Source organism: Tachypleus tridentatus, chromosome 12, assembly GCF_004210375.1.
Source record: "Tachypleus tridentatus isolate NWPU-2018 chromosome 12, ASM421037v1, whole genome shotgun sequence".
Taxonomy (NCBI): Eukaryota; Metazoa; Arthropoda; class Merostomata; order Xiphosura; family Limulidae; genus Tachypleus; species Tachypleus tridentatus.
The window spans coordinates 14,947,893-14,965,841 of record NC_134836.1 but is presented as its reverse complement, the minus strand read 5'-3'; the positions used below and the strand labels follow the sequence as shown (position 1 = coordinate 14,965,841).

The 17,949-nt window shown below is 33.5% G+C and overlaps 1 long non-coding RNA gene across 4 annotated transcripts; it reads left to right on the top strand.

Annotated features, from left to right (window-relative positions):
- Positions 1–424: 424 nt before the first annotated feature.
- On the top strand, positions 425–2,381 carry LOC143234925 (uncharacterized). Of its 4 annotated transcripts, none has more exons than XR_013018854.1 (3): positions 425–554; positions 1,455–1,536; positions 1,759–2,381. It is a non-coding gene; the product is annotated as an uncharacterized LOC143234925 (long non-coding RNA). The 4 variants fall into 4 exon arrangements; XR_013018857.1 differs by having other exon boundaries at positions 469–537; XR_013018856.1 differs by having other exon boundaries at positions 531–668.
- Positions 2,382–17,949: the final 15,568 nt, after the last annotated feature.

Genomic DNA, 17,949 nt, shown 5'->3' with positions numbered 1-17,949 from the left:
AAGGTGAATGAAGTCACAAAGAAACATACCAGAAAGAAGAATGATTGATTTAATACTTCATTTGGATCAAAATAGTATTTAACAAAGGAACTTATGAACGCAAGTTGAAAAAAGACAGTCTTCAGATGATCATAATATTGGTTTTACACTATACCATAAGAAATACTAAATAAACAAAATACAGTATCTAAAAATTTCATCATGGAAGCAACGGAACACCATGCATAATTATCCCAATAAATTCTCAAAACATTTAAAACCGATATTAAAATAAAGTAGGTGAATTTTATCAAAAAGAAAACTTTTTTGTTATGTATTTACGTGTGACATTTTCAATGTCATTTACACAAATGCTACATTCTAAGAATTATAGTTTATTTGAGTGTATGAACTTTAATTTATGATATCTAGGAGCAGTTCTAGGGTTTATGAGGTATTCACATGTAAATTAGCTTCTTATAATGTTCGTTGCAATTTGTTAAATGCAGATGGCTGCAGATAGGGACTTGTGTGAAATATACTCGTCGAAAGTTACAGGTGATAAACCTTACAACGTGAAAAGTAGAATTACTTCCTTTATCGGTTAAAGTATATTAAATGTTTTAATTCAAAGTACAAAAGTTTTAGCACTTTGTATGGATTGAAGAAACAATGGAAATGTTTCAAATGTAAAGCAAGACGTGTTTCATTTTATGATTTATCGTAAAGTAACGTTTGTGACTTTAACGAATTTGATCAAGATAATTCTCAAATTGAAATAAAATGTGACTTAGACGTAAGTAATTTGATTAACAACGTGCGTTTGATAGTCGACTATGACAGTAGCTCCTTAGCCTTTATGAAAAAGTTTGTTCTGGATTAACATATAAATTTATGTATATTTAGTAATGTAGATTTGATATTGACGAGTTTCGTACTTTTTACTGTATTAATTGCTCACTGTCCGTAAGATAGATTGAATTCATAGATACGTTGGTTTTGCTCATTGATAATATTAATTTTGTATATTTTTGATAATTTGAATTTTTATCACTATACCCAACAAAGAACTGACAAAAGCCGTACACTTTTATTAAAAAGTTAATGTCTGCAAAAAAAATTTAAAATGCGAAACGTTTTGTATTTTACATTTCCAATGTTTACTGGCGATATGTTTGTTTTTCTATATGACTCAGTTTTGTAGCTTTTATTTTGCTAGTCCCCAGGTAATCCGGTAATAAATTAATAATATCCTCAGTTAGTGAGTTTATCTGGAAATATCAAGAAATAAGTTTTATAATAACAGTGTGAAAGAGCTTGGTAGCGTGATTGTCAAAATAACATCCCAGCACATGCGATTCACCCTCACCAGACTATTTGATATCTAATAAGTGAAATAATTCTGTATTTTACTTAAAACAAATTGCATGTTTGAAGTCAGTTGTATAATATTTCTTGTTTGTTTTATGTTATAGGTGTTGTAATCTGCTATAATGAAGTCTTTGGTACTTGTATTACTTGTTGTTCTGTTCACCGGTGTGATTAGCAGAAAACCAGGTAAACTCAGTTTTTCATTTAAACATTTCTTTGTTTAGTCAATTTATATTTTGATACACTAAATGTTATTACTTTTTATTGTAAACTTATGACAGTCTATTGGTATTAAAAATCTCAGTATATTTGTATATACCCGACTTTCTTCCAACTTCAGATTTTATTAGTCTCGCCTGGCATTACGAGAAATACTAATAACGTTTACAATTTTCTTCATCTACCTAGTATGGAAATGTCCGCCTTGGCCATACTTCTTTGCAGACCCTTGTCCCAACGGAATTCTTCCAGGCTCAACCTGTAACTCTGACAATGATTGTCCTGGTGCTTCATATTTATGTTGCTGGGAATGGCGTGACTGCAGAAAAAGGTGTACAAGAGGTGTCAATACTTAAATACAACAGTTAGTATTAAAATGCGAAATCCAACTACTGTACGATACGATGGCACAATAAGTTACTTACTCTTCAGATTATATTTCATAATTTTACGATATCTGAATTTTAAAAGCATTTTGTATGTTTTAATCTTCAATAAAGACTTAATTAATTAAGAAACTAACGAAATGCCCGTTTACTACAAATCTTGATGTGTTAATACGGGCACCGATAACTCGATATTTCCACTTTTTTGCAAACACATAAAAATATGTAATTTTTGTAACTATAAAAATGTTGTTAATATCTTCGAATACATTTTGTAAAACAGTAGAAACTTCGTATATTACACGCAGAACACTCAGTTTTAAATCCACACAAAGTTATAATACTTCAATGCTATAAAAAACTTATAATTAACTTATGATAGATCTGTTTGGGATAAATGAATAAATTTCATGTTTCTAAAACGTGGTATTTCTTGTTTTTTAGTTATTTTCATACTATATTATCCATTAGGCGCTATATACACTTCACTTTGAAATATTCTGCCTATAAGAAATTTAAGAATTATATTCGGTACGTTTTTCAATATTTTTTTTTTATAATAGCAGTTTAAAGGTAACTTTCGTTTCAAAATAAAGTTACGACTATAATTTACACTAGTTTTAAAAAAATCATTCAATTTGACTATTTGCATTATATATTCATATATAAAGTTTTTATTTAATTTTACTTACACCAGAGATTATTTGTGCTGTGTCGTGTATCGAAATCAGTATTTAGCATTATAAGTGATCATGAGTACCACCAAGCTACATTCGGGGTTGAGAAGGGGGGAAAAGCGGAAGGAAAAATATTGAATATCTCAAGCAATTATACACGTTAATAAATTTATATATAGTATGATCATTTATTCTCGCTAGAATGGAACAATCTAAAATTCATGACAAAACATTAAAACACGTCTTTAAGCACTAATAACAAATGCCTTAGTAAAACTATATTTAAAAAAAACAAAACATTAAGAACCTTTTCTGTAAATGAAAAGAATCTAATTTTAAAACGCCTTAGGTTTGAAACAAAGGTACGGCAAATGAAGGATTGAGTGTGAGTCTTAAAATAATAAAAGTGGCGGCCAAACTGGTAGCTAAACTTATAGGCCTTGTTTTTTGTTTAACTTCCAGGCATGATGATGAGTAAAATAAAATGCTCAGCCGAAGTAACTAAAGCATGGTATTTACTAGAAAATACGTAATGATGCTGGAGTGGTTTCAAAAGAGGCATAGCCAAAGTTTCGACTTAATTCTGTGATGGGTCGCCAATTTATTTCGAATTGTCTGAAACTGAGTTAAATTGTAATTTAGGGTTAGAAATTTAATAAATGTAGCTGTGTATCTAATTTAACATACCAACAAGATTGACATACACAGTTTTTTAAATACAAATAAATTTTGATATACAAACAATAACACAATTTGTAGTAACTGTTATTACAAATAATGATCCACAAACAAAAGATTTATAAACTCACAAATAATATTTGATGGCTTATATGACATGGAACTTCCTTGATATCTTACCGAGGGTTTAAGACGAGTGAATAAATTTTAAGTTGATGTAGATACAAATAAATTAACAATGGCTTAGCTAGCTCTCTGTCTCCTTCATTCTTCGTCTGTTAGCATGAAGATTTATTGAACACTGAAGTTATGTTTTTTTGTAAAAATACTAATGTCCGACGCAAATCCACTGAAGTTAAATGTATTAAACGTCCCTAGTTAAATGTATGAATTTTCCTATTAATAAACGATATAACAATCACGATTATAGCTTCCTAGGTTTATAGCAAACCAATAATATATACTGTCTTTGTGTGCGTGCCGCATTGGTTATATTTATAGGCATGAGGGGAGTTTTTCGAAATTTCAGTTGTCAAAAGTGATTTAGGTGAATGAATACATATGAAGTCAACACATTTCAGTTTGTGTATTCCTATGCATGTTTTGCAGATATTTAACCCCCTTTGCATATAAAAGTGACAAGATTGACCGTTAGAATTTTGAATAAAGATAATTTTAATAAAAACATTATTTACATTACTTGTATTTCATCAAAATGTTTCCCCCCGCAAGTACAGCGGTATATCTCCGGATTCCAACGCTAAAATCAGGGGTTTGATTCCCCTCGGTGGGCTGAGCAGATAGCACGATGTGGCTTTGCTATAAGAAAAACACACGCTTCATCAAATTGTCACATTATTGGTAGAGGGTGAATACTTTTGCAAGGTATAATATTTATATTGCCACATACCTTCAATGCCTTACATTTTGACAAATTCACTAATAACACTATGAAACAAAATTTTTACTTGTTCCTGGACAGAAAATGTTGTTCTCAAATTGTTCATGCCTAAAGTAAATGGAAAAGATCTATTGTTTTCTTTAAACTTTGCTTTTGTGACCAGGGTAATGAAATTTTCAAATTTGCCCATTTTCCAGAACATTCGAGGTTAATTTAGTGTTGAATAGCTGACAGCGAATTGTCTCGAACTTGCATGAATTTTCTACAATGTCGTAGAACATACACGAATTTTCAAGAACCTTTTAGAATTTTCTAGAACTTTCCATGGTAATATAGGGGCTCACCTGTTTCGTTTAGTTTTAGCTGCGTAAGTGAACACATAGACCTATCTGATTTTATCACAGATGGCATCAAGAAGCTGCAATCATTCTGCAGACACATTCTGCTATGTATGTGGCCAATTTATCAAAACAAGAGCGAAAAAGTACTCTGTGACAGCATTTGCTAAAATGTGTGAAGCCTACAAGGCATATTTTGGCATGATTGTTGGAGATCAAGACAAACTCTGGGCACTGCAAAAAAACAAAACCTCTAGAAGGTAAGACGGACAATTTTTAATTGCTTGAATAGTAAGATTTTATATTATACAAGTTTTAGACCTTTTAAAATTTAAATATCTTTTAATTTATTTTTTTAATGTCCAATAGTATAGATAAAATATCACATATAGAATATTTTGCATGAACCTCTTACACATTAGTTGTGAATGAAATAAATTTGTTCTTCATAATAAAAATTTTATTTTGCTTTTTTGCAGGATGATACAGAGGGGAGAGAAAGCCATGAAGTTCGCTATTCCAAAATTTGGCGAAGGCCCACTGACCATTCAAGCAATTGATACTTCTGCATGGTGGACTCTTTCAAACGTCGGGTTGACGAGAATGCACCTACTATCACGTATCTGGACCTTCCATCATCCATCGCCTCAATGCCACACTGCCCTCAGTTCCCTGTAGCCACTTCGCCAGAGAGAAAGCAGCCATCTCGAAAAACTACTCACTTCTAAACACTTTTTTTTTTTTTTTTTGTATAACTTTAGTATAAATACATGTAAATCTTGATACATATGTTGTTTTATTCAGACCTTATGTAAATGCAAATGTGCAAATTTGCCCGTTTTTTACGTAGAAAATAGATTAATTTCTAAATTTCATTATCCAGGTCACAAAAGCAAAGTTTGAAGGGAATAATGGCCATTTTGTGTACTTTTACAACATCTCTTATGTAGGACAAGCTGGACTTGACATTTGGGCCAAAGGAATAAAACTTGGAAACATAACTTATTAGTTTATATTCAGAAATATCTGAAGTAAACAGTCAACAGAAGTGGTTTATATACGCTCTTTCGTGCACCTTACACAAAGTAGTAGTATATTTTTCATTAGCTGCTTTTGTTTTCTAACCGAATTAAAACTAACTGAACACAGAAAAGAGGAACCTTACTCAAGACCATCCAAGTTCTAAGCCTTGCGTATATTGTTTTTTTTTTCGCTTCTTTTTAAATCACGTGAACTGATATCGAGTGTTTATAGCATTATGATAGGAGAGGATTACCTTGCCTCTCTCTTCTGTAAAAAAGTATAAACATACTGTGTTGCAGATTTGAAAGTAAATAACATTTAGTTTTCCTGGCTTATATCAAAGTGGTGCACTATGGTTAAGCTGTATGTTTAAAGGTTGATACTCTTAAAATTAAGTTTATACACCAGAAGGGCAAAGAACTCATAATCCATATAGTGGCTCTATGCTTAAAAACAGACAAACAAGCAAAAATCTAACAGTTACTGTTACTGTACTAGGATTCGAGATTGTTCTATATGTTATTTGATGTAGATTGTTAAATCAAGGATTAGTGATTAGCGTCCAGTTGCTTTAGTAACGCGCTCGAATTGTGATACCATTGTTACAGTATAAGACTGACTTTCAAATCCCTTTATTTGGTCTGTCTACAGTTAGTAGTGGACATGTGCCATCCTTTTATACCATGGTTTTTCAAACTATGCTCCACGGAGCTCTTGGGCTCTGCTATAGTTATCTGGGTTTCCGCGAGGAAATTTTAGAATGTTAATATTTATTTCCTAAAACTATAAAATTGAATCAGAATGCGATGTACAAAAAAAAAAAAAGTAAAATATATAATTAATATAACACGTTTATCGCGTATTGGGCCTTTTAATATTTTATTCTGCCTAACGCCAGATGATTTTATTTAGCTTAGGGGAAGTTCTCGCGGTGAAAGTGTTAATATAATCTCAATAAACTTCGACAGTGGCACTACTGGTTGCTAGTAGATATGGCATCATCTCAAGATTGCATGCGTCATTGGAGATACAAAATGAATTAGTAATTTTCGTATGAAACATCGGTCAGCCCTGGGTAGTGATTCCAAGTGTCTTTTGAAATCCAGATTTGGATTAGCAGCTAAATCTCGAACGAAATGAAACATGGTGTCATAGCTGAAACTTGTTCAAATTTGAAACATTGTGATGCAATTAAATGCAGTATCAACTGTTTTAATTTCAAAGTATATTTATATAAAATACAATTATATTTATAACAATTATAATTGGTAATTGTTAGGTTAGGTTAGATTCCTTGTAGTTTAATTAGACAAACTTGGTACTAATGAACTCTATAACGTCATACGCCCGCTTGACGCCATGTTTCATTTCGTTCTAAATTTCGACGCACGTAAGATCTGGGTAAATACTTTGTAATTTAGCTTAACAATTTCTGTTTAAAATATTAAAAAATGTAAACATAATTCTTTACCCTTTCCCTTCAGAAAAATATATTCTTCTAGCGGCCTAGCCTTTTTTCTACAAATTTTTATTTCTGATTTCGTTATGGCAACACTGATCTAAGGTCAGCATGTCATTGTATGATGATAAAACTCAAGTGCTTGAAAGAATTTTCATTACGAAGCTATTTTGTGTCCGTGAAAATACTTTTGAAATGCCAAAGATATAATAATACGTTTTTAGACAAATTAATAATGAGTTGTCCCCCTTATAATGGATAAGTGACTGAATATCAGTAATAAATCTGATACGAGTAAAAATCTTCCTAATATGAATTCATCGGCATTATTGTTGCGTGTAAGCACTTCAACACAGGATGATGAAAGAGAAACAAGAAAGAAAAGAATGTATGATGAAAGTTTTATTAAATATAGTTTTACATGGACAGGTAATGAAGATGGACCTAGTGGGTTGTATGTTGAATGTAGAACAATGTTGAATAACAGTAGTTTGCATCCAGCAAAGTTAAAACGGCATCTAGAAACCAAACACTGCCAGTTAAAAAATCCAACTTCCGAGTATTTCAAAAGAAAGTGTTTGCAATTAAATGCAAGGAAACCTGCATTTCGTTCGTTTGTCCATTAGGACAAAAGCAAAAGCAGGTGATGCTCATACAATTGCAGTAAATTTGATAAAACCATGTGCAAAAGATTTGGTAGAGTGCGTGATTGATGAGAAATTTCTTAAAAACATTAACTCTGTGCCCCTTTCTGACAACTCTGTTTCTCGAAGAATCAAAGATGTGTCGGCAAATTGCTTAACCGAGTAAATAGAGAAAGTAAAAGCAAGTCCAACTTTTTCGCTTCACATGAATGGATCAACAGACGTTACAGGTTATGTGATGTTTCTTTCTTGTGTTTGTTTGCTATATTCACGAAGCTAGTTTTGAAGAAGGCATGTTAATTTGCAAATCTTTGCCAATTCAAACAACAGGAAAAGAAATATTTAAAGTGATCGATGTATTCATGGAAGAACATGAGATCCAATGCACTGCTGAGGCTGCAGCTGTGATTGGCAAATTTTCTGGCGCAGTGGCACGTATAAAAAAGAAAAAACCGGACATCGAGAGCATCCACTGCTATCTTCATCGTCATGCACTTGCAATGAAACGAATGCCAGAAGACCTAAAAGAGGTATTGAGTGATGTCATATAAATAGTTATTTTTAAAAAATCAAGACCACTCAAAGCGAGAATCTTCAGTTGACTCTGTGAGGATATGGAAAGTTTGCATAAATATTTGTTGCTTCATTCTAAAGTTCGATGGCTTTCTCGGGGAAATGTGCTTGCTCTGTTTTATGAACTGCGTGAGGAGGTACGTTTCTTTTTATCTGAATGTCGTTTTGAATTTGCATACAAATTAAGGGACAAATGCTGGATATAGAAAGTGGTTTATTTTTCTGACTATTTTCCTATCTAAATGAAGTGAATGATACAATATAGGGTACCAGGGTAACGTACTTCAAAGCTCAGGGTAAAACGGAAACGCCTTAACGTAAGCTGAAACTTTGGGGGTGATTGTATACTTATGGAAGAACTTGATTGCTTCGAAATTCTGTGGTTTTTGTAGTCGTGAATAAATTTCTTTAAGTAAAGATGCAAAAGTTTCAGTCTTGCAGTACATATCTCATTTGTGTACAAGTATTCGAGAATACTTCCCTCCTCATTTAGAAAAATTGCTGTGCATTCAAAATCCCTTTGCTGACTCTGCAAACACCAACAACTGCCTTTGAAAGAGAAAGAACAGCTTATAGAAATTTCAACTGATTACACCCTAAAAACAAAATTTCAGCAGGAAGAAATTACACAATTTTGGATTCAAATGGCCATAGAACATCCTGAAATAAGTAGCAGAGCTTTAAAAATTTTGATGCGTTTTCGAACAACATATCTTTGTGAGCAAACATTTTCAATGTATGCAACTACAAAGAACAAATTTAGAAAGAAGCTAAATATTGCAGATGATTTCCTGTTATAGGTAACAACCATAGTTTCAAACTTTGAACTACTTTGTGAACAAAAGAAAGTCCATCTCAGCCACTAATAAATAAATAAATACACTGTACTTTTACTGATATAAATTTTGCAAGCAGAAATTTTTGAACAAGTAAGTAGAAGCAAAACTTTTTCTTTAAATATTAACATTTTTAATAAATTTATATTCTAAAAGCTTGAAGTAAACTTTATCTGGTGCTAGTGATCGACTGTTCCTATTTTTAGTGTGTTTTTTTTTTTCATATTACGGCTCCAGAATTTTTCTCTTTGATTTGAAGCTCGGCCGTCTAAAAGGTTTGGGAACCCTTGCTTTAAACTATTATTTTTAATTTTGTGTGGCTATTTACAGATAACTTTTGTGCAGTTTGAGCAAAAATTCTAAAAAAAAGTAAAATAAAATTATTGCTTTGGTAGAAGTCAAACAGAAAACGCTAGTATCTCTGAGGTAGTCCACTTTATGGTTAGCATTTCGAGGTACACACACACAAATATATCATTCATTACACTTTGGGTTAATTCTTATAATAATAAAATAGTTTTGTATGTAATAAATTTATACATTTCGATCATAAGTAAAATAGGAAACACGACGCTTATTACTATTACATTATTATTAGTTGTATCTGTTTCTTATTCAATTACAGGCAAAAAAACTATTTGTCTACACAGCTAAGAAAGATTTAATTGCTATACATAAATGTATTTTATATTTCATTTGTAGAGATCCACAGATAATCATTTGAGATGGTAAAAAAGTACGACAACTCTGTTTGTTGGGTCCATTGTGTGTGTTTTAGGGATAGCTAAAAATTATGTAGGACCTCCAATTAATTTGTCAATTGAAACGTTCAGAAACTATTTGAAAGACTGTTCTATGCCTTTGAAAGTTGAAAAAAAAATATCCTTACAATGAAATGGCTGTTGGATTATCACACGTGTTATCTTTTATTTGCCGGACCGTAAACATAATAACAATGAGAAATCCAGCTGTATGCTAGGCAGTGTACAATCACACAAGCTTTAAAAACGAAATAACATACTTAACCAACTGTATGACTGATCATATCACAGAATTTAATAGCCTCACGCAATACAGCCACTAATATTAAACAAAGTTTCAAACAAATTAGAAGTTTATTTTATCATACAGGAACAGGAAAACAATTAGTTTGTTTAATTCTCAAAAATTGCGCAAAGTGCTCTTCAGTGACCTCGGGAATATCACTATGAAAGTGTTTATATGTTGCCAAAAGTGGTGGCGATCTTCGTCATTTGAGAAATGTACAATATATATAAACTTAAGTGTACATAATGTTGACTTCACAATTGTAGACATTAATTAAAAATATTAATACATATAAAGTTAAGTAAATATTTCAATGTAAAGTGAAAGGTAATTTGAGTTCTTAAGGAAAAAAATATATTTATTTTAGAGATATTTTAAGGTATGTTAAAATGAGAAGATAAAAGCTTCAAAATGTACAGCATAAATAAACTTTAGTGTACATAATATTAACTTCCAGCAACACAAACATTTATGTTCACGCCATTTGCAATATATCCGGATACGATGAGGGCACTGCCCTCAGAATTTACAAAGCCTTTACGTGTAGCGTTTCGTGTTATAATATAGTTGCCTTAATTTATGTTGAAACATACAGTGTTAGTATGAAACTGCTATTTGCGTAAAAGATAACTTATTTGTTTCTTTATTATTATAGAATATGGTTCGTATAAAAATGTTATATGAGTTACAACTTACGTCATAATTATCCAGCAGATACATAACGACAACAACTGTAAATATATTTTATCAAAGGTTTTATTATCCAAATCCTGTTATGAAAGATTTACAATAAATTAAAGGTATAACAAATATGGATGCAATACTTCATAATGGCTGATTTCGCAGTCGCAGGATTTAAATGAAAGTATGAACAAGTATAAAGTTAAGTAAATATTTCCATGTAAAGTTAAAGGTAATTTGGGTTTTTGAGGTTAGTTGAACATGTTGAGTGGCGTTTAAATCCACTAACATTATATTTTTATTAATATGAATCTAATGTATTTTATGTCAGTGTTTGAAAAAATTATATGATAGCTGTCCTGTACTGCTGTACTTTCTCTTGAAAAACCAACTTGGATTTTATAAAAGTAATTCGTTCGGTTGAACCATAAGCTCTTTAAACTCAGTCGGAAAGAAGTGAAGCGTTATTGTGTATCTTCGTAACGTAATACGTTAAACATCAATACACCACCACACAACAAAAAAGGTTACTCTACCCTTCTTGTTCTACTTTTCCTAGTTTTTTTTAGCACAGTAATTTTTTAATACTTCTACATATTGCAATATTCTAGAACGAAGGTTCTTTTATTAACCGTGTTTGTCGACTCAGTGCTGTTCAACAGCGTGACAACGAAAGGAAAGTCCTTGTTTTTTATTTTAAAAATATATGATTTATAGCTTCTGATTTCTCAACAATAAACTTTTATTTTACTCGCTTTAAGAAAAATCTGGAAAATTTTAGCTATATTGAATGTAAGATATCTACAGAAATTCATTTTTTATCCATAGATAGATTATAAACGAATAAAGCCAGGTTTCCTTCTTTTAACAAACAACTTCCATTTCCTTTTTATCTTTATGTTTCATAACTATCTGACCTGGCATGGCCAGGTGGTTAACGCACTCCACTCGAATTCTGAATGTCAGGGGTTCGAATCCCGGTCGCACTAAACATGCTCGTCCTTTTAGCCGTGGAGGCGTTATAATGTGACAGTCAATTCTACTATTCGGTGGTAAAAGAGTACAAGAGTTGGCGTTGGGTGGTGATGACTAATTGTCTTCCATCTAGTCTTACACTGCTAAATTAGGGATGGCTAGCGCAGATAGCCCTTGAGTAGCTTTGCGCGAAATTCAAAAGAGACCAAACAAAATACATTATTAACCTTATACAGTGTAAAAAATGCAATCGCCAGTAGGAAGGACATACACAAATAATTCTTAGGGAAAGTTTTAACAACCATAAATCGTGTATGGACACCGAACAAAATCTCCCTGTTGCTCAACACTTTAACCAATCCTTTCATTTCATTAACGATGTTACTCTATGGCATTGAAACAAGTTTCAAAACAATAAATAACTTGTAGAGAAGTAAAAGAAGATTATTAGATTGCTAATTTAAAAACTGTTCAACCTTTCGAAATTATCTAGATTCTAAAATCAGTGATCTTCGTTCATTGGTTTCATCTCTGTCACAAAAATAATATTTATCATTTACTTATTTTTCTCAAGTAATGTAGAAGCTGAATTTCCTAAAATTTGCTAGTTATTTAAAATTAAGTTTTATACCTGCTTTTAAAAATTGATTATTATAACGATATGTTATTTCAATGAGACCCAGGACGTCATCTTTATTTTATGTAAATATTTAATATAGTTTTAAGTATATATATATATATACAGCTATTTTTAAAGCAAGATATCTCTAATACCTTTTAACATACATTCTCTCCATCAGTTACATTGTACCGGAAATTAAACACTACATAGAAACAACAGTACATGGAGAAATGAACATTTCTTGGAAAACCGAATGATCATCATGACGTCAATAAACTCCTGTTATATACATATATCACTCATTAAATTATACCATAATGAATCATTCGTTGAGGCGGAGTTCTTATCCAGCCCTCAACACCCGCAGACTAGTCATACTTGTGCCAGCCATGGAATACAGAATTTAATGTCTGTTGTTCCCCTCTGAAAGAACTGTTAGCCTTTTCTCCGTGTTTCTAAGGGGCATCGACCTAACCATCCAACCTAAAGAAATAGAACATGCCATCGAGTGCAAAATCCAGACCAAGATATACGCCGTACATCGCATCTTTTCTAAACACACCAATCTGCTTACTTACTTCCTCAAGACAGTGACAATCTCCAAGTACTCGTATAGTGCATACCACGAAACGGTTGTTATTACCACATATTTCAATTCCGTGCCGAACGCCCTCATCGTCGATCCACCAAGCCGGGATATTCCAAAATTCCAGATTTCCACAACAAGAGAAATCGACCGACGACTTCCCACAGTCAACCAACCAACAAACACCCAGTAAAATCACCCAAACTGATTTATACAACAAGTTATCTCAGGATACTCAAACCAAACTTCTAGACATCACTGCGGTCGACGACTCAACCTCCACCTCTTAAGCAACCCAAACCAACATCGATGGGCGAAGGATGGCCACCCTGACGAGCGACCACCTGGTTGACGAATTTCCACCACCCACAGACCAGCGGAACAGGGAGACGGACTCACCGCTTCCCACTAACCCATGGCATTGGGGAGCCGAATCATCACCACTACCTCCACCCTACATTATTCATCACCAACAATCCCACGGCCTTATTTATCGCCGATCAGATCCCGAAGACGTAACAGGGGAAAAAACCCTCTCATCAAGTCGATATTTTTCCCGTCCACTTAGAACTGTAAACAAGCCCTTCCTTTTTCTCCATGCTAACTCAACTGGCACTAGGTCGCTTCACTGGCACCAGCTAGTGAAAGTAGGTTTTCTCGGGGTTCTACCGTTTCACCCACATCAAAAATTTGGCATCGGAATTTATAGATTCCAGCCTCCCTGATGGACTTTAAGTCCAATATCGGTAGTTGATTTTGTGATCTGGTGTACGTTATTCACAACCGCGATTAGATGACTGTCATTGGCTCTTTTTCGCCGTTTTTTAATTCAACACCAATTTAAAAGTGGGGTGAAGCAAAAGCTATTTTTATTATCACCCCCGGTTTTGTCTGTTTCCAAGCAAAGGGGGCAAAGATATTCAGACCGAAATACTTGTCAGTTTTAAGGTATACCATCACTTCCAGTTTGCCCCTGAAAAAGAAACGGTCCACATTTCGATAGCGCTCGGGTTATATGGCCTTTATTCATTTTTAAACTTAACATAAACTTAAACCTCTCAGCACGTAGCCCAAAGTGATTGTTATAAAACCAATAAAGAAGTATACTTCCAAATCAAGCTAGTTAACCTTATGAAGCATATATCGGTTAAACCTACCTAGAACTTCCTGTGTACATCTATCACTATGATGAACACAAAAGAACTACAGTGTTTTGTATACTAAAAGCATTGCAATAGTTCTGTACTTAACAATATTTCTTTTTTTCCTGCCATTTCGAACATCACTTGTTTCTATTTGCACTAGAAAAACTGAATCGATTTGTAGCATTTAGGAAGCAAACTGTTGTTTTTCACAGATAATACATCAGATTCCTTAGATATCTTAAGTTAGTTTGCCAAGTGTTTTATATGATAAGAGAAATAAAAAACACAAATTCATTTTTAATTTTAAATAATACAGTTATCCGATGTGTAAGTGGAAGGAAGTACCTGCGAAAAGATAATAAAAGTAGAGGCAATAGCCCAACTGTATATTTTGTACTACTAGAATTGGGTGTTGTCTACGTACCAATTAGACATTGGGATACGAATGATGCTAAGTAGGAGAGTTTGGCGTCTGTGTATCCTGCTATCTAGCAAGGACAACAGAAAACACCATGGGCAAAAGGTTACTGGTCATATAAAAGCCCAGTGTATCAGGAAGTATTTAGGTAAAAGCGTTTAAAATTGTCTGGCACTACGGATTAAAATACAAATTTATGAAGTTCAAAGTATCTCCAATGTTTATCACATGGATTTCCAACTTTATAGAAAATCGAGAGATAAAGTCAGAATCAACTCTAACTTATCCAAACCATTCACCTTTAATGCAGGTGTACCACAGGGATCAGTTCTTAGTCCACTATTGTATACACTCTTTGTCAATGACCTACCACAGCCGTCTACACCATTCACTCATCCATCACAATACGCCGACGACATCACATTATGAAGCACTTCATGGGACTCTCCACTAATAGCCAAGAAAATACAAGAAACGCTAGACAACATTACTCAACAATGCAATAAATGGAAAACCACTCTTAACCCCTCCAAAACACAAGCTATAATCCTACACCGCAGATTAAACAAGAGATTAAAACGCGTAAAACTAGCTAAACTTAACCTTTATAACACTCCCATCTCTTTCTCCAAAACCGCTAAATTCCTTGGAATAATAACAATAAACAAAAACTTACATGGAATTCTCACTTCAAAAACATCAGAAGTAAAGTCTAAACCAAAACTTCGTACCTCTGCAAGATTAGTCACCATACCCATGGATGCAGACCCCAAACCACATTATACATTTATTAAACATTTATAAGACCTTTAATATAATACGGAGTTATGGTGACATGCAACACTAACAGAAACCAATCGTTATTACTACAAATGCTACAAAACCGAGTGATACGCATCGTACATCGCCTACCGTGTTACATGACAGTAAGTTATGTCAAAAGACATACGAAAATACAACTAATTTCAGATTGCCTAATTAAGCTACCTAAAAAATAATCTAGCTCATAGTCATAACCAAGTATTATTACACTCTTAATCTATGTCATTATGAATAAAAAAGATAAAGTTACCAAGGTATAATTGAATAACTGGGTGCAACAAAATACGATATTACTAGATTTCAAGACAAGAACACTGTAGTCTGAAAACTATTAGAAAACAAATAACATATTACGGCTTAGTAAACATCTTAAAATATGAATATCAGCACTTCAAATGTAAAGCAATTAAAACTTTGCTAGTAGCATATTAGGCCTGGCACGCCCAAGCGCGTAAGGCGTGCGAATCGTAATTCGCGGATTCGCGTCCGAGTCGCGCGAAACATGCTCGCCCTCCCAGCCGTGGGGGCGTTATAATGTGACGGTCAATCCCACTATTCGTTGGTAAAAGAGTAGCCCAAGAGTTGGCGGTGGGTGGTGATGACTAGCTGCCTTCCCTCTCGTCTTTCACTGCTAAATTAGGGACGGCTCGGTGCAGTGGGCTGACAACCTACTCACTTAAATACCTGTTGAAGAATCCGCAAGCGATTGCGGCCCTATGTTCCTAGATGGAATCTAATGGTGATAACTAACTAACTAGTAGCATATTATCAAGTAAAATAACAAAACTCAAATAACTACAGTATAGCTTTCAAATAAATAGTTCAAATAAGCTTTCGGCCAGATGTAGAAGTTAAAATTACACAGTAGAGTGTGAATGTTTAAATTAAACTAAAGTACCTAAAAAAATGAAAAGAAGCTTAGTAGCACTTTATTAATTGTTTCATATTAACCTCAGAAGCATCTCCGCCAGATGTATCGTAGCTTCATTTACAGATTTGCCGATTACTTTGAACGTAAGGTTGGATGGATTTAAATCACATTCACTTAGAGTATGTCAAAAATGTTTGAACTACCTTTGAACCTAGGACGTGTATGGTTTTATAAACGATCCGCCAGTCTTTTGAAAGAAGAGACAATGCTGGCGTCATCACTCATTGGATATCAGAGTTCTTAAATAACATGTGATATTTGAGAGAATTTGGTTCGATCTTTAAACTTTAACCCTTTTTATTCTCAGCAGAGTTCTAGCTACATATCAAAAGTGAACTTTTAGATAATCTTGATTGTTTGTTTGTTTGTTCTAAATTTCGCACAAAGCTACACGAGGGCTATCTGCCCTAGCCGTTCCTAATTTAGTAGCGTACGTCTAGAGGAAAGGTAGCTAATCATTACCATCCGCCGTCAATAGTTTGGCTACTTTTATCAACGAATAGTGGATTGACCGTCACTTCATAACGCCCCCACGCCTGAAAAGGCAAGAATATTTGGGGTGACGGGGATTCGAATCTGCAACTTTCAGATTATTAGATTATTGTCCCAGCCAGCTGGCCATCCCGGCCAGTTACCTGCCTTATCAACTTGGGCTATCTGTGCTCTACCTACCACAAGTATCGAAACTTAGCATTCTTTCTCATACATACATTTTGCTATGCAACTGAGAGGGATGAGTATTTTGTGTTGTTTTGATAGGAATATATACAATGCTACATTAGAATGAAGGAAACACACTTTGTTTTAAGAGTTTTGAATAACAGATGCTTTAACTGTAAAACATTCCACATCCTAACAAAGACATTTGGATACTTCTGTGACTTGGTAAAAAATAGACATATGCCTGCTAGAAGCCAGTAAAACACAAAATTGTTGCAGAGCAGCCATGAGTCCCAAAGTGTGGTTAACAGGAGGTGAATTTTCTTTCAAACTAGGAATACAGTTTTATCAATTACACGAGGCGTTCAATAAGTGACGGTGATGAGATGCCAGGACCAAACCTAACTCCATTTTTGCACTCGAAGATGATAGTATATAGAACTTTACAGAGTTTACTGGTAATGATCACACTGACACTTATATAATACTACAAATGCTATACTATACATAGATGCACTATTAGAATTATTCCAATATTCAGAACTTTCATCTAATAGATGCTAACATTCTCACTGTGCTTACTTGGAATAGGATCTCGAGTAACTAGACTGGCCAGCACTCTCATTAGATTTTATTTAAATGGTGGATAATTAACAGTTTACAGTACATGGTTACTTAGAAGTGTTCTTGAAGTGGAGACAGTTACTACCTTCCTCTAATCAATCAGTCCTAAATTGAGGATGACTAGTGCAAATAGTCTTTGAGTAGTTTCGCGCGAAAACAATATAATTAAAAGAGGATCATCAGTTGAGGAAAAGGAATGAGAAAAAGACACAATAATATTTAAGTAAGTTACTAGATATATATATATACTAGAGATATATAAAGTATTTATAACAATTGAATTGAATTTATGGCCAGTTCAAAAATATCTTTCTGATCAAGAAACCAATAGACTGATGAAAAAGGTACCATAAT